Source organism: Chlorocebus sabaeus, chromosome 11 (assembly GCF_047675955.1).
Source record: "Chlorocebus sabaeus isolate Y175 chromosome 11, mChlSab1.0.hap1, whole genome shotgun sequence".
NCBI classification, from domain to species: domain Eukaryota; kingdom Metazoa; phylum Chordata; class Mammalia; order Primates; family Cercopithecidae; genus Chlorocebus; species Chlorocebus sabaeus.
The window spans coordinates 116,414,887-116,441,850 of record NC_132914.1 but is presented as its reverse complement, the minus strand read 5'-3'; positions in this window follow the sequence as shown (position 1 = coordinate 116,441,850).

The window sequence follows — 26,964 nt, the reverse complement described above, 5'->3', positions numbered from 1 at the left end:
TCAGGTTCAAATCTTACTTCCAACATTTTCTAGCTGTGCCATAAAGTACTAGGATAAAATACTAGGAGTGTTGGAGCCTCAGTTTTCTCCTCTGTAAAATGGAACTAACACTCAGGTTGCTGTACAGACTAGTGCCTGATTAGTGGTCACTCTTTCATAGGAACTTTCTTGAACTGTAGATAGAAGTAAGGGAGATGATATCACTCCTGTTTTATGATTAAGGAATTGAGGTACTAAGAGGCTGTTTGTTCCTAATAATCTATTCCCCTTCACATTTTTTTTTTTTTTTAAGACAGGGTCTCACTTTGTCACCCAAGATTGGAGTGCAGTGGTGTGATCAGGGCTTACTACAGCCTTGGCCTCCCAGGCTCAGGTGATCCTCCCACTGCAGCCTCCCAAATAGCTGGGATCACAGGTACCTGCTACTATGCCTGGCTAATTTTTTAATCTTTTATAGAGATGGGGTTTCACCATGTTGCCCAGGCTGCTCTCAAACCCCTGAACTCAAGGAATCCACCCACCTCGGCCTCCGAAAGTGTTGGAATTACAGGTGTGAACCACTGTGCCCTGCCTCTATTCAGTTTTATCTTAGACTTTTGTGATTGGGATGTAGATAGAAAGTCTAAACTAAAATTCTGGGTCTGAACTACTACTGGGTTCATTGAGAAATTTGGGTGTGAATTGGCCTGATGTCAAGATATTATGAGCATCTTGATTTATATGGAGATGCTTCCAAACGCTAACAGGTGATTATTATAGATCACAAGATACCAAGTCACTATAAGAAGAAGAAAACATCTAAGGATTAAGAATGACTAGGAATGAAGTGTACATTTGCAGGCCTCTTGTCTTTTCTGATAATGCCTTTACTACTTATTATGGAACGTGGGTTGCTATCATGACAAAAGAGATAATGGGGATTGTGCAAAGTGGCCTTGTAGATTAAACTTCACAAAACTTGGTTTAAGCTTCCTCCTGGGTGTTTAGCTTGAAACATCTCATTACCAGTTGTCCTGATACCAGAGATTTTCCTGAGGGCTATAGAGATTTTAAAAGTTTTTGCTACCAGGATCATCCTTTCTCCTTAATATCCACACTTGGTGAGAATAGGTCCTGATTCTTCTGAAACTGATTATTATTTCCTTGGGACTAATATTTCAAAGAACATTCCATGGGTCAGGCCTGAAATCACTGCAGAGAGCATTATAGAGGAAGACTAAAAGACAAAGAGCGACTCCTGGAACCAGGGGTGATATGGTTTGGCTGTGTCCACCCCAAATCTCGTCTTGAATTCCCACGTGTTGTGGGAGGGACACAGTGGGAGATAATTGAATCACAGGGGCACATCTTTCCCATGCTGTTCTCATGACAGTGAATAAGTCTCATGAGATCTGGTGTTTTTATAAAGGGGAGTTTCCCTGCACAAGCTCTCTTTTTTTTGCCTCCTGCCATCCATGTAAGGCATGACTTGCTTCTCCTTGCTTTCCACCATGATTGCAAGGCCTCGCCAACCATGTGGAACTGTGAGTCCATTAAACCTCTTTCTTTTGTAAATTGCCCAGTCTTGGGTTTGTCTTTATCAGCAGCATGAAAGTGGACTAATACAAGGGGTAACTGAAGAATAAAAGTCACCACAGTCTTGCATTCCAACCAGAGATACTCCTCTCATATGCAAAGGCAAGAGGTCAAGAAGGGCTTTCTTTTTCTTTCTTTTTCTTTTTCTTTTCTTTCTTTCTTTTTTTTTTTTTTTTGAGACAGGGTCTCACCCTGTTGCCCAGGCTGGAGTGTAGTGGCATGATCATGGCTCACTGCAGCCTTGACCTCCTGGTCTCAGGTGATCCTCCCACCTTTGCCTCCCGAAGTGCTGGAATTACAGGCATGAGCACCATGGCTGGCCAAAATGGGCTTCCTTTTTGATGGAGTGATCTGCTGTCAGAGATTTGCTTTAAAATACTCTCTAGAGTGGGATATAGACAAAGCAAGCTTGGCCAAATGCGATGGGTATGTGAGACTATTCTCTTTTGTGTTTGAGATTTTCACGAATACAAAGTTAGAAAATAGGCTACAGAGTTTCAATTTTCCACTGTATAAACAACACGGCATTAAATATCAGTCATTCAGTAAATAATTGTGGAGAATCAACTATATACTCTTTGGTGCTGACCTTAGGGTGACCCACCAAAGAAGATGGGACAGATTCCTATCTAGTCACCCTTAATTAAGAGATTCATTGGTTGAAGTATCCTGCTTGTAGGTAAAAAATTCCAATTAGCTTTCTAGTTTTTAAATCTATTCTTATGTCTGGACATATTAGGACTGGACAAGACTTAAGTAAAATTGTAACATGAAAATACAGATACCAAAGTTAACAAACAGAAATGAGAAACTTGGAGAAAGCAGATATGACATAGAAACAGAAAATAAAGTAAAATAGAAACAAAAGAAATACTTAATATCCTTGTGGAGTTAAGAGAAGATATTACATCCGTGAAATAGTTAAGAATGAGTTATTGAAATAATTTAAAAGAACATGACCGTTTGCTTTACTATAAATAATTCAGGTTACATATTTGTTCTGTGCACTTTTCTATATGTATGTTTACAACCTACAATGATTAAAAGTAGAATAAAATGAATTATACTGCTAAAAAAATCAATAGAAAGGTTGTAAAGTTGAAGAAATCTCCCATAAAGTAGAACAAAAAATGAAGAGCTGGAAAATAAAATGGAAGAAGTAAGAAAATTAGAGACTTAGTCTGAGATTCAAAACAGTAGTAAGTGAGTCATAGAATTAGAAAACAGAAAAAAAATTGGAGTGAATGAGATAATCAAAGTATAAGAGAATATCCAAGAACTACAGCATATGAGACTACAGATTAGGAGGGTCTATTGAGTAATCTGCATCCTAAAGGGGAAAAAATATCCACACAAAGGCACATCATTATGATATTTTTAAAACAGAGGGGATAAAAGGAAAATCTTAAAAGTGACTAGAGACCAGGCATGGTGGCACATGCCAATAATCTCAGCACTTTGGGTGGCTGAAGCAGGATGATTGCATGAGGCCAGGAGTATGGGACCCGCTGGGCAGCATAGTGAGACCCCCATCTCTATAAAAAGTTTAAAATTAGCCAGGTGTGATGGCATGCACCTGTAGTCCCAGTCACTCAGGAGGCTGAGGCAGAGGATTGCTTGAGCCCAGGAAGTTGAGGCTGTGGTAAGCCATTATCATGTCACTGCACTTCAGCCTGGGTGACAGAGTGAGACCCTGTCTCAAAAAGAAACAAAAAAAAAGTGACCAGAAATGAAATTTTAAAATAGCATAGGTCACATACAGTGTGTGTTAGTCTATTCTCACACTGCTATAAAGAACTACCTGAGACTGGGTAATTTGTGAAGAAAAGAGGTTTAATTGACTCACAGTTCCACAGGCTGTACAGTAAGCATGATTGGAGAGGCCTCAGGAACTTACAATCATGGCAAAAGGGCAAAGGGGAAGCAAGCACATATTCACATGGCCAGGAGGAGAGATAGAAAGTGAAGTGGGGAAGTGCTACATACTTTCAAAACAACCAGATCTCATGAGAACTCATTCACTATTGTGAGAACAGCAAGGGGGAAACTTGCCCACGTGATCCAATCACCTCCCACCAGATCCTTCCCCCAACATTGAGAATTACAATTCAACATGAGATTTGGGTGGGAACACAGAGCCAAGTCATATCATTCCACCCCGGACCCTCCCAAATCAATCTCCTGCCCTTCTCATATTTTAAAACACAATCATGCTTTCCCAACAGTCCCCCAAAGTCTTAACTCATTTCAGCATTAGGTCAAATGTCCAAGTCCAAAGTCTCATCTGAGACAAGGCAAGTCCCTTCCACCTATGAGCCTATAAAATCAAAAACAAGTTAGTTACTTCCAAGATACAATAGGGGTACAGGGATTGAGTGAATACAACAGTTCCAAAGGGAGTAGTTAGCCAAAACCAAGCAGCTACAGGCCCCATGCAAGTCCAAAATCCAGCAGGGCTGTCATTAAGCCTCAAAGCTCTGAAATCATCTCCTTTGACTTTGTATCTCACATCCAGGGCATGCTGATGCAAGGGGTAGACTCCCAGGGCTCTGAGCAGCTCTGCCCTGTGGCTCTGCAGGGTGCAACCCCCATGGCTGCTTTCAGGGGCTGGCATTGAGTACCTGTGGCTTTAACAGGTGCACAGTGCAAGCTGTTGGTGAATCTACCATTCCGGGGTCTGAAGGATGGTGACCCTCTTTCCACAACTCCACTAGACAGTGCCCCAGTAAGGACTCTGTATGGGTGCTCCAACCCCACATTTCCCCACTACACTGCCCTAGTAGATGTTCTCCATGAAGGCTCTGCCCCTGCAGCAGACTTCTGCCTGAACATCCAGGCATTTCTATACATCCTCTGAAATCTAGGCAGAGTCTCCCAAGCCTCAACTCTTGCCTTCTGTGCACCTGCAGGCCCAACACCACATGGAAGTTGCCAAGGCTTGGGGCTTGCACCCTCTGAAGCAACGGCCTGAGCTGTACCTTTGCTCCTTTTAACCACAGCTGGAGCTGGAGCAGCTGGGATGCAGGGCATTGTGCCCTGAGGCTGCACAGAGCAGAGTGCCCTGAGCCCAGCCCACAAAACTATTTTTTGCCTTCTAGGCCTCCAGGCCTGTGATGGGAGGGGCTGCCACAAAGGTCTCTGGAAGGCCTTGTTGGCATTTTCCCCATTGTCTTGGCTATTAACATTCGGCGTCTCTTTACTTATGCAAATGTATGCAGCCTTGAACTCCTCCCCAGAAAATGTTTTTTTTTTTTCTACCACATGGTCAGCCTGCAAATTTGCCAAACTTTTATGTTATTCTTCCCATTTAAATGTAAGTTTCAATTTCAGACCATCTCTTTGTGAACACGTATGAGCATATGCTGTTAGAAGTAGCAAGCACATGGCCAGCAGGAGAGAGAGGAAGTGAAGGGGGGGAAGAGCTATACACTTTCAAAACAACCAGATCTCATGAGAACTCACTATCATGAGAAAAGCAAGGGAGAAATCTGCCCCCATGATCACTTCCCATCAGGTCCTGCCCCCAACATTCGGGATTACAATTCAACATGAGACCTGGGTGGGGACACAGAGCCAAACCATATTATCTTGGTATGTGAGAATAAAAATTTTACTGGCATCAGTCAACCAGCAGTAACATTCAAAGATTGAAGTGAATGCATCAATGCTTTCAGAATTCATAGTAAATGTTATTTTCAATGTTCAAGTATATAGCTAGGGAAACCGTCTGTTGAGTTCAAGGATGGAAGACGGATATTTTCAGCTCTGCAAAGTATCCAATATTTCCTAAGTACCTTTCTCAAAACGTTGCTAAAGGAAGTGTTCCAGGAAAACAAGTGGGACATCCAAAAAAGTGACAGGATATTTAGATAGGAGATCCAGGACAGAAGTGAAAGTCTCAGGACAATTACAAAGGAAAATCCCAAGACAATGGTCATGCTTCAGGCCTTAAATGAAACCAGTTCCTTTTGAAGCAGGAGAATGGAGAGTCGAGGAAAAGAGAAGGAGAGCAAGAGGAACAGGGGACATTGAGGAGAAGGAGAAAGAGGAGGAAAAAAGAAAAGGAAAGAAGAAGAATGAGGAAAGAAAGACAAAGAGGTAGGGAGGATGTGAGAAAGGGAGGAAGAGAGAAGGGGCTGGGGTGGGGTGAAGAGAAAGGAAGGAAGGATGGCAAGAAGGGAGGGAGGAAAGTAGGAGCTGGTAGACTTTATGATGCTCTTGAGCAGGTAGAAAAATAGTATTAAGATTTTTGCATTGTAGATTTTAGGAGTAACCAATAATAAGTACATAATAAATAAAAGCAAGAGGAAATTATTATTATTATTATTTTAGATTCAGAGGGTACACGTTCTGGTTTGTTACATGGGTATATCGTGCAATGCTAAAGTTTGGGCTTCTAATGATCCCAGCATCCAGGTAGTGAACATAGTGCCCAATAGGTAGTTTTTTTGACCCTTGCCTCCCTCTCTGCCTCCCCACTTTTGGCATCCCCAGGGCTTATTGTTCCTATCTTTGTGTCTATGTGTACCCAATGTGTAGCTCCCATTTTTAAGTGAGAACATCTGGCATTTGGTTTTCTGTTCTTCTGTGAATTTGCTTAGGACAATAGCCTCCAGCTATACCCACGTTGCTGCAAACGACATGATTTCATTCCTTTTTTATGGCTGCATAGTATTCCATGGTGTATATGTGCCACATTTTCTTTATTCAATCTATCATTGATGGGCACCTGGATTGATTCCATGTCTTTACTATTGTGAATAGTGCCATGATAAACATATGGGTACAGGTGACTTTTTGGTGGAATAGTTTATTTTCCTTTGTGTATATACTCAGTAATGGGATTGCTGGATTGAATGGTAATTCTATTTTTAGTTCTTTGAGAACTCTCTAACTGCTTTCCACAGTGGTTGAGCTAATTTGCATTCTCACCAACGAAGTATAAGCCTTCTCTTTTCTCTGCAGCCTCATCAACATCTGTTATTTTTTTAGTTTTTAATGCTAGCCATTCTGACTGGTGTGAGATGGTATCTCATCGTGGTTTTGAGGCAATTATTATCTCTAGGAAAAAAAAAACAAACAGAGGACAAGAAAAGACATGTAATAACAGTACAATACTTACCTAAGGAATTAACATTATTTACATGATTCTAATAATAACACTATATACTAGTTTAAACAAAAATTGAGATATTATGAGGAAGAATTGGGGGTGGGGGAAAGAGAGAGTTAGATTATGTGAGTGAGGGGTCATGATGTAAAAGAATTAAAATGTTTCTTCCGTAGAAAAATAGAAAATATAATAGATGATGCTTAGTTGATAACTCACTAAATAGTAGTATCAGTGTGTTACTTAAAATGTGGAAATGAATACCAGAAAAGGCAGCCTAAAATACTGAATGTGGTTGCCTCTGTGGAGCAAGATTAGGGGCTGACGTTGCATGGGGACATACATGAGACTGCTGAAATTTTGTTATACTTTTTTTTTTCTTTGAGATGGAGTCATGCTGGGTTGCCAGGCTGGAGTGCAGTGGCACAATCTCAGCTCACTGCAACCTCCGCCTCCCAGGTGCAAGCGGTTCTCCTGTCTCAGCCTCCTGAATAGCTGGGACTACAGGCGTGCACTACCACGTCCACCTAATTTTTGTATTTTCAGTAGAGACGGGGTTTCACCATGTTGGCCAGGATGGTCTCAATCTCTTGACCTCATGATCTGCCCACCTCAGCCTCCCAAAGTGCTGGGATTACAGGTGTGAGCCACTGAGCCCAGCCTGTTATAAGTTTTATAATAAAACTGCAATCAGTGTAGACAAAAGCTTACCCCATTACTCCTTTCTTCCTCCCTCCTACCTTTTCTCCCCACTTCCCAGAGGAACTTGATTAATCCATTAGGTTTCACCTCTCTTTAACTTCCTGATTAGTTACACTTACAAACTCCATTTGTTTTTGCTTTCTCGTCAAGTCAAACCAACACTCCCAGAAAAAAAAAATACATGTACATAGCTTCTCACTATGTATATGTATTAGTCTTGTTAAAATAAAATTATTTAAAAGTTTAAATATCCTCCATCACAGACTACAGGGAGAAAATGGAAGCGAGAAAATAGCTTGAGTATTTCACTTTGCCGGTAAAAACCCTGAGCTTCAGCTTTTATTTTTTTGTTGTACTTTGTAGCTTTGTTACTCAAGTAGGAGATGGAAATTATGGAATTTATTAATCTGCTTCATTAATAGGCTTGGTATTTTGCCACTTTGGCCAAATTTGGGATCCTGCCATCACTGAATTTTTTCTCTCTCTCTCTGTTAAAGCTTCTCTTCCATTCGCAAAGATACCTGCAATGGGAAAAGGGGGAGTTGAAATTCTAGTCATGTTTCTCCTCGGTTCGGTCTGATTTTCAGAAATTGCAGTAAATCAGTGTCACTGAAAATTGGCCAATTTTTTTTTTTTCTGGGGGTGTTGGTTTGGCTTGATGAGAAAGCAAAAACAAATGGAGTTTATAAATGTAACTAATCAGGAAGTTAAATAGAGGTTAAACCTAATGGATTAATCAAGTTCCTCTGGGAAGTGGGGAGAAAAGGTGGGAGGGAGGGAGGAAAGGAGGAATGGGGCAGGCTTTTGTCTCGACTGATTGAATAAGCCCTTCCGTGGAGTCAGCTCCGAGTGTCTGGGTTTTTTTTGTTCCCTCTCTCTTCCTGTCTATCCTTTCTTGTGAGGGCATGGAGAGCCACCCAAAAGCAGCAGCCCGCTGTGCTAAGTGGAGAGAAGGTTCCAGCTGCTAGAAGACGTTGGCTTTGATTTCTACTCTGTCTCTTACTATAGTTGTGTAACCTTAGAGAAGTTCCTTTACTCTTTGAGCTGATGTCATACCCATCTATAAAAGTGGGGTGAAGATTCCAATTTTCCAACATTCTAAAGCTTTTAAAGACCAACAGAGATCATATTGCAGAATGCAGAGCTGGAGGTGGAGATGGAGAGGGGAGATTGGCCAGCACCTGCAAAGGCCTTGAGGTGAGATGTGCAAAGGTGATAGTGAGTTTAGATGAAACGGGTAATCTGGGGTCAAAATAACGAAAATCAGTCTAGTTCACATTCGGGATTTTCATCTTTATCTTGAGAGCTGTAAGAAGACCTTGAACTATTTTAAAAATGACAAAGAGGCTTGAGATCGTCAGGTTTGTGTTTTGAGATCATTCTTGTGAAGAAAAGTTCCAGGGTTCCATGTGTCCTTTGTATCTTGGTGGCTCTCACATCTTTAGCTCTGGCTCACACCTTTATTCCAAGTTTCATACATGTATATTCAACTGTCTATAGCACAACTCTCACGATTGTTTCCCAAGCACTCAAACCCAGCATGTATCAAACTGAACTCTAGTTCTTCCTCCCCAAAGCTGACTGTCCTCCACTGTCCCCTCCACACTGTATTTCTTTTAAATGGAAACTATAGTAGAAACTGCTAGTTGCCTCTTCCTTCTCCCTTAGAAATGGAATCTCAGTAATATGCCTAGCAAAACATTATGTTTCTCCATTTCCCAGACTGTCCCACAGCTGGAAGTGACTGAGTTGCAGCTGATGAGATGTCAGTGGAAGCTTTGCTTCCAGGAAAGCTCCTTAAAGGGGCTCCATTTTGCACTTCCACTTATTCTCTTTCTCCAGGAAAGCTCCTTAAAGGGGCTCCATTTTGCACTTCCACTTATTCTCTTTCTTATACCCTGAAACATAGGTGTGATGACTGGAATTCCTGCAGCCACCTTGGACCCTGAGGAGAGAACAAACGTGGCAGAGTGGTTGAATAGATAGAACCAAGTAGTGAAGAGCTTCTAAATAGACTTGGACTATCTACCATCAGATGACTCTCACCTGAGGAAAAATAAATTCTTCTTGCTGTGTAAGTCATTATAATTGGATTTCTTGTTCCTCACAGCTGAAACTAATCCTAAGTGATAGGATTCTGGGAATCCTTCCCTAAATCTACTCTTACACAAAGTTCTGCATTCTGGCTATCTCTTCAATACATCTCCTTCTTTTATCCTTGTCTGAGCCAGATTATCTTTTGCTGGGGTGATTGTAACAACCTCCTCACTGCCCCTGTTTTCAAGCCCCTCCCTACCAATGCCCACGCTCAAAGAATTTCCACCTTTTAGTTAAAAAGACATTCTAGAACTCAATTATGACTCTGCTATTTCTAGGGGAATCATGAAATTACAGGCACTGAAAAGGTAGAGCTTAAAGGGCCCTTAAAGGTCATTTCATTTTGGTTTTTTTTTTTTTTTTTTTTTGAGACGGAGTCTCGCTTTGTCGCCCAGACTGGAGTGCGGTGGCCGGATCTCAGCTCACTGCAAGCTCCAGGTTTACGCCATTCTCCTGCCTCAGCCTCCCGAGTAGCTGGGACTACAGGCGCCCGCCACCTCGCCCGGCTAGTTTTTTGTATTTTTTTTAATAGAGAAGGGGTTTCACTGTGTTAGCCAGGATGGTCTCGATCTCCTGACCTCGTGATCCGCCCGTCTCGGCCTCCCAAAGTGCTGGGATTACAGGCTTGAGCCACCGCGCCCGGCCAAAGGTCATTTCATTTTGAATTTCTTACTTGTTGGTTTGGCTTGATTAAAAAAAAAAAAAGCAAATGGAGTTTTCCGTGGGCCTCTTGTGATTGTATATAAATTATTTGATATATAAAATACAGAAGGCTGTGCACAGTGGCTCACACATCTAAGCCTAGCACTTCCAGAGGCTGAGATGGGCGGATTGCTTAAAGTCAGGAGTTTGAGACCAGCCTGGCCAACATGGCAAAATCCCATCTCTACTAAAAATAGAAAAATTAGCCGGGAGTGGTGGTGCGTGCCTGTAATCCTAGGTCCTCAGGAGGCTGAGTCAGGAGACTCGCTTGAACCTGGCAGGTGGAGATTGCAGTGAGCTGAGATTGTGGCATTGCACTCCAGCCTGGGCCACAGAGCGAGACTCCGTCCCCAAAATATATATCTATAACTATAGATATATATGTAGAAGTGGATCTCTCTGGAGAAGATGCAGAGTTTTCAGCAGATTCTCGCAGGCGTTCAACAAAAATTAAGAATCTGGCAAGTCTATCTTCCTCATTTTATAGATGGGGAAACTGAGGCACACAGTGGTTAAGTGACATGTCCAAATGTCCAAGGTCACAAAGAGACTCAGTTGCAGAGCTGGGATACAGACTAGTGCTCTCTTCTCTACAAAAGTACTACCAACTGACAGTCAAGGCAAATACTAAGCCCTCATATTTCTCTCCTTGAGGACTGGGTGTCTGTTTTCACTCAGACTACTCTGATTGGACTCACGCTGATGAGGGCTGGAATGTAATTGGTACCAGCGAATACCAAAAGCCTTAAGAGAGTCATTAATTATATACATTTCTGTTTACAGGAGAATAATACTGTTAGCTTCATTAAGCACCATTATCAATGCATGATCTAATAGTTTCAACATAATGAAACTGATACATTTCAGAGGAATGGAAGGAAATATTACACATCTGCAAATTGGATTATTCTGAGCTAGGAAGTCTTTGAGGTGATGATAATAACTGTTCCGATAATCTGCACATCTAATTGGTACTGTGCTTTACAGTTTACATATCTGTGAAGGTCAAATCAGCTCCATCTTGGATGCTAATCTGCCAGGTTAGCTTCTGATTAACCCATTCTGGGAAGGCCTCTGAGATTTCCAGTTTATCTGTTGCTTGTTGTATAAGAGGACTGTACTTCCTGCAAATCTTGCCATCAGGGAAATTTCCTACCTATTCTCTGTGAAACATGTGTGCCTCTCCCCTGGAGTATAAAATCTCTGGGTCTGGAGGCTATTGGTGCTGCAGGGATCCACCATCTTGTCTTGCCACCACCCAAGACACAGGCATGGCTTCTGTTCCCAAGCCCCTATTACATATTTCTTCCTAAGAAACTGGATTTGTCAGCCTCTTTCTTCAGCTTCTCAGCTTCCTCAGACTTTGGGGTAGGTTTGCATAGGCCAGCCCAAGGCAAAACCGTATTATTTTCACATACTTTATTATCTTTTTTTATTCTTCCAGAAGTATGGAGAGGGCAGAGAAAACAGTGTACTAGTTAGGAATATTTTGGTTGCAAGCAACGGAAAACTCCAACCTAAACTAGTAAGGAAAAAAGAAATGGGGAGAGGGGTCAATGAGAAGATTGTTGGCTCACATAACTGAATTGCCCTGTAATATTCTGATTCAGGAATGGTTTGATCCAGGGGTTCATGCTACCATTAAGGTTCTGGCTTCGTTCCTGGATGATTCTTTCAGCTGCCTTGTTGGCTTCCTCTTCAGGGTGACTCTTCCGTAGTACAGTATTTCTGGCCTTCTATTCTCAGCCTCACATCACACCGCACAAAAAGCAGACAGATGTTTCTTGTAGGTCTTTTGGAAGATGGAGCACTTGTCTGTCCCAGAAACCTCAGAAAACCTTTTTACATGTCACATTAGTGTGAACTAGGTCAGATGCCCATCCTTCAACCAAACTACAGTGAACAAGGGATAGTAGGCACTTATTGGCTTAAGCCAATCCGGACCTGCTCTAGAGCTGGGGGTGAGATCAATCCCAGTGAAAACAACAGAGCTGAAGATGGTGAGTGATTACCTACGGAACCTACCTCAAATCCTTAATTAATGTAATTACCTACAGAAAACCTAAGTGCATGGCAGGAAGGAGGGAAATGATCTAGGGGAACAACTCAATATTCCATCACACGGTGGTTCAGAAAGGTTAAGAGACACATGAAAGTCACATGAATTATGACTGGTGGGACGAAAATATAAATTTTTTGTCTCAAATTTTCTGCCATAAACATGAGCCTTCCTTAGAAAACTGAAGGATTTTCCCACCATCCTCCTACTTATCTACCATCTCTGTTCTTAGAGAAGCAATGGAAAACCCCTGATATCATTCTGAGCCAGGAACTTCCTGTTCATGCCTACTAAAGACACAGTTCAAACTCCAGATAACAGAGGAAGTGATACTCGTTGGCATTGTCCTGCATGCATAGAAATTCCCTCCAAGGCCGGGCATCATGGCTTACACCTGTAATCCCAGCGTTTTGGGAGGCCAAGGTGGGCAGATTGCTTGAGCTCAAGAGTTCAGTACCAGCCTGGCCAACATGACAAAATCCTGTCTCTACAAAAATTAGCCAGGTGCAATGGTGTGTGCCTGTAGTCCCAGCTACTTGGGAGGCTGATGCAGGAGAATCACTTGAGTTTGGGAGGCAGGATTGCAGTGAGCTGAGATTGCGCCCATTCCAGTGTGCCTGGGCTGTGGGAGTGAAAACCTGTCTCAAAAAAAAAAAAAAAAAAAAAAAAGAAAGAAATTCCCTCTAATGTTGTCACGGGAAGTAGCTTGACAGAAGCAAGTCTCAGTTATTTTTTCACAGCCCCATGCCCTTCCAAGTCAAGTTGAGATTTAAAGCAGGCAAGTCCATCCCTCACATTGCAAATCCAATCACCATGACGATCACCTTCCCAATCATGCTGCTTTCCCCAAGATTCCAATTCACTTTAATAAGAATCATCTCCTACTATGATGCCTGGAACTGGCCAACAGTACCTCTAGCTAACACGTCCTGAGTTTCTCTGTGCTATGGGCCATGTACCAAAGATCTTGCAACAATTTAAGTCAGGAATTGCCCTCACTGTTTCCCAGGTGATGAGAGCCTCTGAGAGGTGAGATTCCACATCCCAAGTTGCACAGCTGGGGAGAGACAGTGTCAGGACAGTATCGCCTGTGCTGAGGTCTAGCTCCCCAGATAGACTGAAGCTTTGTGAAGATTTTATTCATTTCAAGTCTGGATCTCCTGGGGCAACCAGATTGTGCCCTTGATGTGAGATTGTTGTCAAAATAAGAGCAATCATTTATTGAGAACTTACCGGGTGTGAAGCCTTGTGCTAAAAGGATTTTATGTGCTTCGAGTGATTTAATTATTTTTCCCAACCACCCCATGAGGTAGGTAATATGAGTATCTCTGTTTTATGAATGAGGATACTGACTCAGAGAACTACAGTCGCTCCTCCAAAAATTACTCAACTAGCAAATGTTGCAGGTGGGATTTCAGTCCATGTCTGTGATTCTCACCTGCCATGCTGCTAAGCTAACCAGGTGCCCAATGCAAGAAGAACACACCTCAGTCGCATGTGGAAGCATGGGGAAAAAGACAGTAGATTGCACCAGTCTCTGCTGCCTGGATTTGACAGCAGAACTCCCTTTCCTGTCGCCCGTCACTCATATCCAGGAATGAAAGCCTTGATTGAAAGACTTGTCCAACAATACAGCTTTAACAGGGCCACCTGCTCAGGACACAGTAAGCAGCGACAGGAAACATCTGCTTTGGAAATGCCGGTGCTTCTGTTGATTGAAGTGTACACACAGGAAAGCCTTCAGTTCCGGAGGAAATTCTGAGCTGAAGAGATTGTGATATTATCGGCCACACCCAGAAGAGCTGGAAATGGGTGAACTCCTGGGTGGGGGAGGAGCAGACCCCAGGCCTGTGGGAATCCTCTTGGTAATAATAACAATCACTGATAAATATTGTTTCACGAAGAAGCCTGGAGGGACCACTGGGGTGTTGGTTGTTTCAAATGGGTAATTGAATTCCCTGCTGGGAGGGAACAAGGATGGCTTGGTTCACCCCACTTTGGGGAGTGGTCTCTATGTAAATTTAATGTGGAAATGCCAAATCCAGGCATTTTTGTTTTCATTTGTTTTTTTTTTTGTCACCGAGTCTTGCTCTGTTGCCCAGGCTGGAGTGCAGTGGTGCAATCTTGGCTCACTGTAACTTCTGCTTCCTGGGCTCAAGTGATTCTCCTGTCTCAGCCTCCTGAGTAGCTGGGATTACAGGCGTGTGCCACCATGCCTGGCTAATTTTTGTGTTTTTAGTAGAGACGAGGTTTCACCATGTTGGCCAGGCTAGTCTTGAACTCCTGACCTTTACCTACCTTGGCCTCCCAAAGTGCTGGGATTACAGGCATGAGCCACGGCGCCTGGCCCCACAGGGCATTTTCATGTGTGTGTGTGTGCATGCAGATGTGCAGATGTGCAGATGTTTGTGTTCATGTCAGAACGACTGCTCATTTAATGTAAGAATTTATCACATGATTCCCTGAAGCCCTGATTTCTACCCCAGGTAGTTCAAATAGAATTTGGGTTACAAAATCCATTTTGGTTGATTTATCTATAAGCTTTCCATAATATACATACTGGGTGAACTTAGGCCTTCTTCCCTCCCTTTCTCCCTCCTTTTCTTTCTTTTCCTGTATCTTTTCTTCCCTCCTTTCTTCCATTCTGTTGTTGAATAAACTTTAGTTGAGCTCCAGTGCTGGGTACCAGGTACACAAAGATAGATAAGAAACAGTCTGGAGGGAGCTGGCATCTACAGCAGTGGTTTTCAAATGGGAGTGATTTCCTTTTACCCCTAAGGGGACACTGGGATATGTCTGGAGACATGCTTGGTTGTCACAAGAGGAGTAGGTGCTGCTGGCATTTAGTGGGTGGAGGTCAGTGTATTAGTCTATTCTCACACTGCTAATAAAGACATACCTGGGACTGGGTAATTTATAAAGGGAAGAGGTTTAATTAACTCACAGTTCCACATGACTGGGGAGGCCTCACAATCATGGTAGAAGGTGAAGAGGAAGCAAGACACGTCTTACATGGTGGCAGACAAGAGAGCATGTGCAGGGGAACTGCCCTTTGTCAAACCATCAGATCTTGTGAGACTTACTCACTATCACAAGAACAGCACAGGAAAGACAGGCTGTCTCTGTGATTCAATTACCTCCCACTGGGTCCCTCTCACAACACGTGGGAACTATGGGAGCCACAATTCAACATGAGATTTGGGCGGGGACACAGCCAAACCATATCAGTCATGATATGCTGAGAAGCATCCTGCAGTTTCTGGGACAGCCCCACCACTCGCTACAAAGAGTTGTCTGGCCTACAATGCCAGTAGATGTTGAGGATGAGAAATCTGATCTCGAATATGGTGGAAAGAATTGGACTTAACTGGATTCAGTCCTAGCTCTCTCTGTCTCAGGCATAAGACCTCGAGTAAGTCCCTCAAACTTTCTGAGTCTCAGTTTTTCATCTGTGAGAAGGGACAAAGAGTGATTACTGTTTTGTAATGATGGAAAGAAGTTTGGGTATAAATCATGCCATTTAGTACCTGGTGGATACTTCAGAAACAATAGTCATTGGGCTTACCTAAGCCTAGGCTTCTAGGGTCTAAAAGCTACCACTGGGTTCTCCTGAAGATAAATTCCAAATAAATTCCTCTTATTCTAAGAGGAAGCCCAAAAATAATCTCATACCCTCTTCCCTTCCTGGCATCATAACAACCTGTAGCTATAGATTTATTTGTGCATTTCATGAATGCCTCTTTCCCTGACCTACCATAGACCATAAAGTCTTTGAGGGCAGGGGGCTGTGTCTTGCGTTGCCCCTTCCTCTATTCCCAGCACCCAGCACAGTGCCTGGCCATAGTATCGGCTCGACATAATTGAAGCCAGACTGCCTGAGTTGAAATCTTAGCTTCTTTCACTCACTAGCTGTGTGACCTCAGGCAAGTTACTCCAATTTTCTGTGTCTCGTTTTCTTCATCAACAAAGTGGGGAACCTTAGGTACTGCAAAAGGTTGTGGTGAGAGCCAAATAAGCTACTGTATTTCTGGAGTCTGGCACCTAGTACATGCTTATAAGGGTTAGCTATTATTATTGGCATTATTCCTTTATTATTTTTAATTTAATTAGTGAATGCCGCTCTGCTGCAGGATGCCAGCACAAGGGGATGGGCCTGTCTTTGCCTTTGGGGAGAATCGTTTCTGCGAATTATTTGGAGAAAGATCCGAGTTTGCAGAGAAGCTGGCAGCTCATCTGAGCAGAAAAGTAGAAGTCAAAGTGATTTCTTGGAGGAGACTCATGGGGGGCCTCCTGGGTCACCAAACAGCCATCTCTCTCACCTGGAAGAAATAGGAATTGATTTGAAGCTTGTCCCATCTGAAAAGGTCTGTCGGGAGCCAGAACCAGCGCATGTTGTCAAGGATGCTTTTGGTCTTTGGTCCGGAGAAGAAGTGATTCATGATGATTTGCTTTTCCAGGGAGTCAGGGAGACCCAGTGGAGATGCAGGCTGGGGTCCCAGAGGACTGCTGGGTTAGATTGTTTCCCTGAGCGGGAGGAAGGGAGGAAAATCAAGGAGCCAGTAGGAGCTGATGAACGAGGCCAGGAGACCCAGGGAGAGCCAAAGTGGGGAGTCAGCGGGGTTGGGAATAAAGCGCAAGGAATGAGAGAGGATCAGAGAGAGGTTTATTTCTTTATTTTATATTTTTATTATTTTTGAGACAGACCCTCACTCTGTCACCCAGGCTGGAATGCAGTGGTACGATCTCAGTTCACTGCAACCTCTGCCTCCCAGGCTCAAGTGATTCTCCTTCCTCAGCCTCCCAAGTAGCTGGGATTACAGGTATGTGCCACCATGCCCAGCTAATTTTTGTAATTTTGGTAGAGCTGGGGTTTCACCATGTTGGCCAGGCTCGTACTTCTGGCCTCAAGTGATCCACCTGCCTTGTGCTGGGGTTATAGGCATGAACCACCGTGCCCTGCCTCTGACACAGAGAGGTTTAGAGCTAAGAAGATCAAAAGCAACAGCAGCAGCAGCAACAGTAGTGACAGCTACCACCAATAGAGCTCTGCTGTGGGAGACGTATCTGTGTCCTCCAAATCCGTAGATTGAAATACTAACCCCCAAGGTGATGGCATTAGCAGGCAGAACTTTTGAGAGGTGATTAGGTTATGAGAGCAGATCCTTCATGAAAGGGATTAGTGCCCTTATAAAAGAGGCCCAAGAGAGGTCCCTTGCCCCCTTCTGCCATGTGAGGACACAGCAAGAAGACAGCTGTCCATCTATGAACCAGAAGCGGGCCCTCACTCGACACCGAATCTACCAATGCCTTGATTTGGACTTTCCAGCGTCTAAAACTGTGAGCCTGAACAGACTAAGAAAAGTGTCTACCATGTGCCAGATACTTCACACACCAAAGCCCGTTTAGTGCTCATCGTGACCCTCTGAAGCAGTATGACCCATGCGTGTCAGGCCTCATCTACCTGTGGATGCTTTAAAAGAAAAGGGCGTGGCAGGCTCTGGTGGCTTACGCCTCTAATCGCAGCACCTTGGGAGGCTGAGGTGGGTCAATCATGTGGGCCCGGGAGTTTAAGACCAGCCTGGCCAATGTGACGAAACCTCATCTCTACACAAAAATACAAAAATTAGCCAGGTGTGGTGGTGCATGCCTGTGGTCCCAGCTACTTGGGAGGATAAAGTGGGAGTATTGCTTGAGGCTGAGAGGTTGAGGCCCTGATTGCAGCACTGCACTCCAGCCTGGACAACAAAGTGAGACCTTGTCTCAAAAAAAAAAAAAAAAAAAAAGATTAAAAAACAAAAAAATAAAAAAGGGTCTGGCCAGGCGCGGTGGCTCACGCCTGTAATCCCAGCATTTTGGGAGGCCGAGGCAGGTGGATCATGAGGTCAAGAGATTGAGACCATTCTGGCCAACATGGTGAAACCCTGTCTCTACTAAAAAAAATACAAAAATTAGCTGGGCATGGTGGCACACGTCTGTAGTCCCAGCTACTAGGGAGGCTAAGGCAGGAGAATCGCTTGAACCTGAGAGGCAGAGGTTGCAGTGAGCCGAAATCGTGCCACTGCACTCCAGCCTGGGCAACAAGAGTGAAACTCTGTCTAAATAAATAAATAAATAAATAAATAAATAAAGGTCACACTGCCTATATTCATTAATTCAGTCATTCAACAAATATCTTTTGAATGGAACATCTGATATATGGCAGGCACTATTCTAAGCACTAGGCATGTAGCAGAAAAGGAGACAGATCATGAGTCCATATTCCCTGACTTCATGGAGCTGACATGCTAGTGGGCTGTGGGTAGGACAACAACAAGTGAACACTGTGTCTGGGGTGTCAGATGGGGAGGAGTGCTATGTGGAAACCAAAGCATGGAATGGGGATGGCGAGTGCAGGATAGAGTGAGGTTGCAACTTTGAGAAGTATGGTCAACAGAAGTCTGCCTGGGCCGTGTGTGGTGGCTCATACCTGTAATCCCAGCTCTTCGGGAAGCAGAAGCTGGAGGATAGCTTGAGCCCAGGAGTTCGAGACCCACCTGGGCAATATGGCAAGACCCTGTTCTCCACAAAAGAGGAAAAAAAAAAAAGAAAAAAAAAAGTCTCCCTGAAGAGGTAACAGTTGAGCAAAGATCTGAAAAAGGCAGAAAGTGAGCCATCTGCATGTTTTGGAGAAAAGTACAATCGCAAGAGAGAGCAGCTAGTGCCAAGGCCCTGGGACAGGAGCGTGTCTGCTGTGTCTGGGGAAACGAGGAGGCCGGTGTGCAGCAGCAGAGGGAATGGGGCAGGAGAGTAATTGGAGGTGGGATGGAGAAGGTCCAGGGTGTTGGGTCCTGTGGGCCGATGGCCATTGTAAGGAGTTGGCTTTGATTCTGAATGTGGATCCCCTGTAGAATCTTGAGCAGGGAAGTGATGTGATCTGAATTCGGTTTTAATAATCTCCCCGACTGCTGTGTTGGAAACAGTCTGTGAGGGGCAAGGAAGACATTAGGGATTCCTGCAAGGATCCAGGTGAGAGATGATGGCAGCTCAGACCAGGTAGTAAGAGTGGGGCTGGTGAGAAGTGGGGGATTCTGTATCCAGGGTGGGTTGGCCTGAGTCCCAACCTGGTTATGCAGAATGGAAAGCTCCCATCCTGCGCCATCCGTGTTCCCTCCAGCTCACACCCGTACCCAGAAGCCTGAAAGGCAGATGCATTCACTCACAGCATCTGGCTGTCCTGATCTCCTCTTCTAGATCCACATGTTTTCAACCAGTGAAGCCACTTGGAGTGATGACACTGTCACCACTGAACTCATTGTGATAACACCGATGTCCATGCCAGGAAGGTACCTCCTGGTGCTTCAAAGCTTCTGGTCTTGGGGCTGCCAGGATGGCACCGTGCATGGTGAGAAGGAAGGCCACTCCTTCTCGGGACCGTACTTTGCTACCTGGGCCCCAAGGCTATCCTGCTTGTGCCCCACACAGCGCAAAGACTGTCATGAGTATTTCCATCAGCTTCTGATCCTCACTCCCTCTTGCCATAGGAGCTCACTCCAACCTCAGTTTCCTTGGGGGACCAGACCCCTGGCCGTCTTCTCCTTTCTCCTCCACATTAAACCTCATCCTGCTTCCCAGGCTGCAAAATGAAAAATGTCCAGAGACAGCCCTGAGTGTGTGCGTGTGTGAGAGTGTGTGTGCACGAGCGTGTGTGTGTGTGACGCTGAAGGAAGTAGGTGTGAGGGTGTGGAGGGAACCAGCTTAAGTTGATGTTATTACCCCAGTTTTCCCGGTGAATCAATGGAAACTCTGAAAGGTTAAGTGATTTGTCCAAGGCCTTCTCTTTTGCATTAAAATGCCCTAGTAGTCTCTTTTCTTCTACAATGTGAAGACCCCAGGCCCTTTCTCCCTTTTATTTAAATACAAAATGATTTGATAGTCAAACAAAAATTTCGAAATTGGAATATTTGTATTTAAAATCTTGGACCTACAGTGTCTGTATCTGTAGTAGCCAATCAAGCAGTCATTCAACCAACATTTATTGAGTGCCTAATAGATATCAGGCCAAGAGGCTCAAGTAAGCGTAAGCAGGTAAGTCCTATTTCCCTTTGGCTGTTTGGAGAGAATTCTAGACTACTCCTTAAGAGGAAGGAACAGAACTGGAAATGGAACTGAATCCTTGCCTCATTGGTGTGAATGGTAGAATGATAGCAGGAAGGCACTGCTGCAAGGTCAGGGAAAGGGGGTTCAAATCTCATGTTCACCAGTGACAACTTGGGTGACCCCTAGAACCTCAGGTCCCTTTAGCACTGGACGGATGCGGCCAGGGTTTGACACAGGGTAAGCACTTGACAGATGATCGCTACCATTGCTGGGCAGGCAACGGAGCTTGAATACAGACAGAAACAAACTGGAAAATTCTGCCCTGAGCCCTTTTTGCCTGCAGTGTCAGTTTTGGGAGAGAAAAGAAACTTGTAAGTATCTGGATATGAAATGGCCATTGGTCCCCAACGAGTTAAGAGAGCTCCTAATTCACCTCCTTCCTTCAGCTTGCCAACGTTTCTCCAATTGTAGGAAGGTGAAACCTTTCATGTCTGCCAAAGACTTGCAATTTTTTTTTTCCCTTGGCTTCCAACAAGGGCAAAACCTGCTCTTCAGCCTCAAAACCTACGGATGAGGAAGTCTAACACTGTAGATACTTTTCTGGGTGATTAGATAGATCATGTTTTCCAAAATAAGGAATGAAGATCCATGATGGGGGAAGGGAGAGCAAGGTGTTGGTGAGTATGTCAGATGAGAGGGTAAAATCATGTTTGAAATCCTGGGAAACTGGGGAGGAATATTTGGTCACCAGCCGTTTGTCCACTTATTGGATTGGAGCTGCCTGGAAATTTGGAGATCTTGGCCAGTTATCTCAATAGACTGCAAGTTCTATTGAAGGTGAGGATCGTGCCTCGGAAAACTTTTCCCCATAGGACCTTGGAAACAGTAAGAAGTTTTATACAGGGGGCAGACTGCTGTGAATACTAACAGCTAATGTTTATTGAGTACTTGCCCTATCCTGGGAGCCATGATAAGTGTTTCATAATTACCTTAGTAAATTCTCAAAAGAAAAAAACAACTGTTAATAGACAACTGTGCTATTATTATCTATCTATTATTTTAAGATTATTATTACCATTTTACAGAAGATAAAATTGAGGCTCAAAGACATTGAATAATAAGCCCAAAATCACAGAGCTCATTTTTTCTTTTTAAAGACAGGATCTTGCTGTGTTGCCCAGGCTGGAGTGCAGTGACGTGATCTTGGCTAACAGAGCTTCGATCTCCTGGGCTCATGTAATCTTCCCTCCTTGGCCTCCCAAGTAGCTGGGACTACAGGCATGCACCACTATGCCTGGCTAATTTTTAAAAAGTTTTTTGTAGCGACAGGGTCTTCCTACATTTCTCAGGCTGGTCTTGAACTCCTGGGCTCGAGCGTTCCTTTGGCCTCAGCCTCCCAAAGTGCTAGGATTACAGGTGTGAGCCACTGCATCCAGCCTCACAGAGCTCCTAAATGATGAGAGTGGGGATTCGAATCCAGGTATGTAAGATTTCATTCTGCTACACTGACCTCAGAATCAGTTAGGTTTAGGTCAAAACTTCAGCCTTTTCTAACCAGCTGTGTGACCTTGAGCAAGTCACTTACACTTTCTGAGCCCTAGTCCCTGCATCTTTGAAACAAGAATAAGAAGAAAATTCTCATAGAGTTGTTGTGAGATTGAAAAAGAATTATAAAAAGTGCCTGGCATTGTGTGGGCAACTCCAAAATATGAGATCCCTTCTAACTCTTACTAAAGTTTATTGAAAGAGTGAAAATTTCCCTCCCTGTCAGCCTGCAGAGGGTTAACTTCGAACCTCAGGGTGTCAGCATTTCTCTGATCTTGGCACTAATTATGTACAGAAATCATTTTCCCTCTGACACATATAATGAAAACGATTGTACAGAAATGGAATTTACCATGCTACACGTTACGAGAGGCTTTTTTTTAAGACCACTTCAATTTCCCCCACTTTTCTTTTATTTCCCCCTGCTTCTTGCCAGATAATCAAATACAAAAGTTACATTAACCTCCAAACCACTTCAATTAAAATGCTCATCCAAAATTTGAAAACAATTAAAAAACCCATTATCTCAGATTTAACGTTCTCTGATTCTGTGTCTATTTTCTGCCACAGCGTAAATGGCAGGTAACATTATCACAGTAGGTGCCTTCTAGAAAGCAATGTCTCATTCTCTGCCTGTCGGTCCCGCGGCTGCTCTCTCGGCACCGGCCTTATTAAAAACCCACACACCCTGGTGTACTTTTGTCATGTCCAAATGCACCGAAATAATTGATTGTTTTAATGAGCTCTCCATCTGTCTCGTTTTCATCTGTCTTTCTCTACTCAGTAACTGGTTTTAGTGAGAGAAAAGAACAGACTCCATTCTTGGGAGGTCACAGACTGAAAGAGGGGAGGATCTCTGGCTTGGATCTGCTGCCCCGGGGTTCTGCATTCCCTGGGGAAATTAGAAATTATTTTCCCAGGCTGGGCATGGTGGCTCATGCCTGTAATCCCAGCACTTTGGGAGGCTGAGGCAGATGGATCATTTGAGGTCGGAGTTCGAGACCAGCCTGGCCAACATGGCACAAACCTGTCTCTACTGAAAATACAAAAATTAGCCATGAGTGGTGGCACGCCCCTGTAGTATCAGCTACTCAGGAGGCTGAGGCAGGAGAACCACTTGAACCCAGGAGGCGGAGGTTGCAGTGAACTAAGATCATGCCACTGCACTACAGCCTGGGCAACAGAGTGAGACTCCATCTCAAAAAAACAGAAATGATTTTCAGAAAGAAGAGCATGTAGGGGAAAAAAAAAAAAAAGAAGAAGAAAAAGAAAGAAATGATTTTTCCAAAGAAGAGCATGCAGGGAAAAGTGTTAGGTGCTGTGGTGGCTGCAAGGAGCACAAGCCCCTCAACAGCCCAAGAGAAAGAAAACTTTCTAGTCACTCCTTGAGATAGAAGGAGGACACCGGACACCTAACCACTTCAGCTTGGGTCAACAAAGGTAGTGAGTGCCTACTGTAGACCAGACGTTTGGCAGACAGTAGAAATGTGGTCTCCAAGGTCTGGCAGAATCAATAAAAAAACTCCTTGGGTCAGATACATTCACACGCTACTGGTAGGAATATAAATTTTTACAGCTTTCCTGGAGCATAATTGAACAATATGTATAAGAGATTTAAGAGATGTGCATGCCCATTGACCCAACAATTGGCCTTCTAATAATTTATGATAAGGGGTTAATCACTTATGTGTGCAAAGACTTAGCTGCAGCTGTGTTCCTTGCAACATTATTTACAAAAGCAAATAAAAAAATCATTGAAAAACCTAATTGTTCAATGACAAGGAATTATATAAATTCATGATGACATATCCTTAGGATGGAATACTAGAAAATAAAAGAATATTAGAAGAGAATATATATTGACAAGGGGAACAGTTAATTATACATTTTTTTTTTTTTTGAGGTGGAGTCTTGCCCTGTTGCCCAGGCTGGAGCACAGTGGCACGATCTCGGCTCACTGCAACTTCCATCTCCTGGGTTCAAGCGATTCTCCTGCCTCAGCCTCAGCGAGTAGCTGGGACTACAGGCGCCTGCCACCATGCCCAGCTAATTTTTGTATTTTCAGTGGATGTGGGCTTCACTATGTTGGTCAGGCTGGTCTTGAACTCCCGACTTCAAGTGATCCTACCACCTTGGCCTCCTAAAGTGGTGGGAAATGACACATTGTTAAGTTACAGTAAACAAATAAAATACCTAATAAACAGCATGATCTAAATTTTCTGGAAAAAAAAAATTATGTCTGTGATTGCATGGAAGAAAGATGGGAAGGAAATGTACTATTCTGGGAAGATGAGAATTTGTGTTACATTTAGATTCTTCTCTGGAGTTCTTCTGATTTTTTTTTTTTCCAGTGATAATGTGTTACTTGTTATTTTCAAAACAGAAAAAGCTGTTTTGAAAAGAGATAACTGTGAACAGGAGCCAGAAATGAAATGGAAACTGTTGAGAATTAAGCAGGCTTGGGGAGTAGCTGGGCTCTACCCTGGCATGTTTCCTCTGTGGGTCCATTCTACTCTCTCTACTTACTCGGTGTGTTAGGTCATTCTTGTGTTGCTGTGAAGGAATATCTGAATACGAGTAACTTATAAAGAAAAGAGGTTTAATTGGTTCACAGTTCTGCAGGTTGTACAGGAAGCATGGCTGGCATCTGCTCAGCTTTTGGGTGACCTCAGGAAGCTTACAATCATAGCAGAAGGTGAAGGGGGAGCTGATGTATCACGTGATGAGAGCAGGAGCAAGAGAACAAGGGGAGGTGCCACAGACGCTTTTAAACAACCAGATCTCACAGGAACTCACTCACTATTGCAAAGAAAGCACCAAGGGGATGGTGTTGAACCATTCATGAGAAGTCCATCCCCATGATCCACTCACCTCCCACCAGCCACACCTCCAACATTGGGAATTACATTTCAATCTGAGATTTGGGGGTACAGACATCCAAACCTGTTCATTGCTTACCCATGGTTCTGCTGCCTCCCAACCTCTGCCTGCTCCTGGTCTATCAGAGCCCCTCCAGCCAGAAGTCAACCTCATGGCTTTGCGACTTCAGTGCCAAAGTGTGACTATTTTGGTCTCTGGGTATATTTAGTTCTCTGGATATACTATATATAGTCCAAATTTCCAGAAGAGAGAGACTCCTCTCTTCTTTACTAGGCCAAGGCCTATGCCACTGACTGGATGAGACCTGATCTGGTGGTTCATATCTAATCAGGTGTGGTCCAATCAGCAGTGGGCCAGAGTCAAGGGTTACTGGGCTCATATCTTAACCAGGGCATGGAGGTGGGGCATTTTCCTTTAGGATGCTCTGTGGGTGGGCAGTCCCAGTGATAGACATCTTCAGCGCAACAGTCCAATCAAATAATTTAAATAATTCAGGGCCCAGATATCTGCATGGAAACCAGATCCCAAGTCTTTGTTCTCAGCTTTGATCAACTCAATTAGGCTACTGTTGATTCTTACTGATTTTGGGGCTGACATCCCTGCTCACACAATTTTGGGGGGCAGGGTATTAGGCTTATCCAACTCAGATATATAACAAACCTTAGCTTTATTCAGGTTATAGATGCAGACAAAGCAAAATCAAAGTTAGATCACTGTCAAAAGAGTTGGATCAGTAGAGCATAGCATGTTAATGATAATAACAACTGTCATTTTTCATACAATAGTATATAATTTACTACCTGCCAGGCACTGAACTTCACAGGTATCGTTCTAGTGACCCCTCAAACAATCTCGTTATCAGTTAGGTACGGTTATAGTTAATTCCCATCTCATAGATAAGGAAACTGAAGATCAGGGAATTTAAGTAACTTTTTCCCAGGTCACACATGACTAGAAGGTCACTGGGTTAGAATTCAAAATCAAGCCTTTTGAAATTCCAGATTCTTTGGGCTTTACCACCTCTCAATACCACCCAAATACTTTCTGTCCAAATCCCTTATTTTGGAATAATTAAAAAGAATTACCATCACTTCTAGCCATTCTCTGGCATTTTATCTAGAGCAGGATAAGACTCTGGCTCAATCTGTCCCAGGCCAGACAGGTTATGTAACTATAATAATTTGAATGTTTTTGCTAGCAACAATGGGAATCCCAACACAAACTTGGAATCTACTAGTTCAACAATTGAAGAAACTTCTGCTTCTGGTGAGAAGGGAGTAGCAGGGATGAGGTTTTTTTTTTCCTCCTGCTTAAAACAACCAAAAAATAGATACAATGTATGATGCAATGGTTTTCAAGCTTTGGACCTCAGGAAACAGAGGACAGTTAACCTTGAAAGACAGGAAACAAAGTGAGCCCTGAGTTTGCTCCAGCATACTGCTTTGAGAGACTTTCCATGCTGTAGCCTAAAGAGGAGGATTCGAAGAGGCTCCCTAAGTTAAGGAGACAACACTGAAAGTTTGGGGAGGCCAAGGGGTCTGGAGGGCCCAGACTGGAATAGCAGAGAGAAGAGTTGCCTAGAGGGAGAAAGCCAAAGACTGGCCAAAGAGTATCCTTGGATTTTCAAGACAGGAGGGATCAACCTGCACATTCGAGGAAATGACCCAAGTTTGGGGAAATAATTATCAGAAAGGATTAGAAATAACAGTGTTGGCATTTACACAAGACCAAGAACAGTGTCTGTTCCCATTTGCCAGACTGGAAAACCTCATGGATCTCAGGGCACTGAATAGACTACAGACGGGTCTTACTCATTGGTGGGAAATAATTATCCCTAGACTGAACACTAAACAAATCTTAAAAGGGATTCCCACTGTTAACAATATACTTAATGGTAAAAACTAGATTCTATCTCTTAAGATCAGAATAAGACAAGGATATTTAACAATATGCTGGAGGTCCTGGCTGGTGAAATATAAAGCAAGACAAAGGAATAAAACGCATCCAGATTGGAAAGGAAGAAGTAAAACTATCTTTATTTGCAGACAGCATGATTATCTATGCAGAAAATGCTATGTAATCTACATAAAACTACCATATCTAATTAATGAGATTAGCAAAGTTGCAGGACACAAGATCAATATACAAAAATCAATTTTATTTCTATACACTAGCAACAAACAATTGGAAATTGAAATTTAAAATACCCTTTACAACA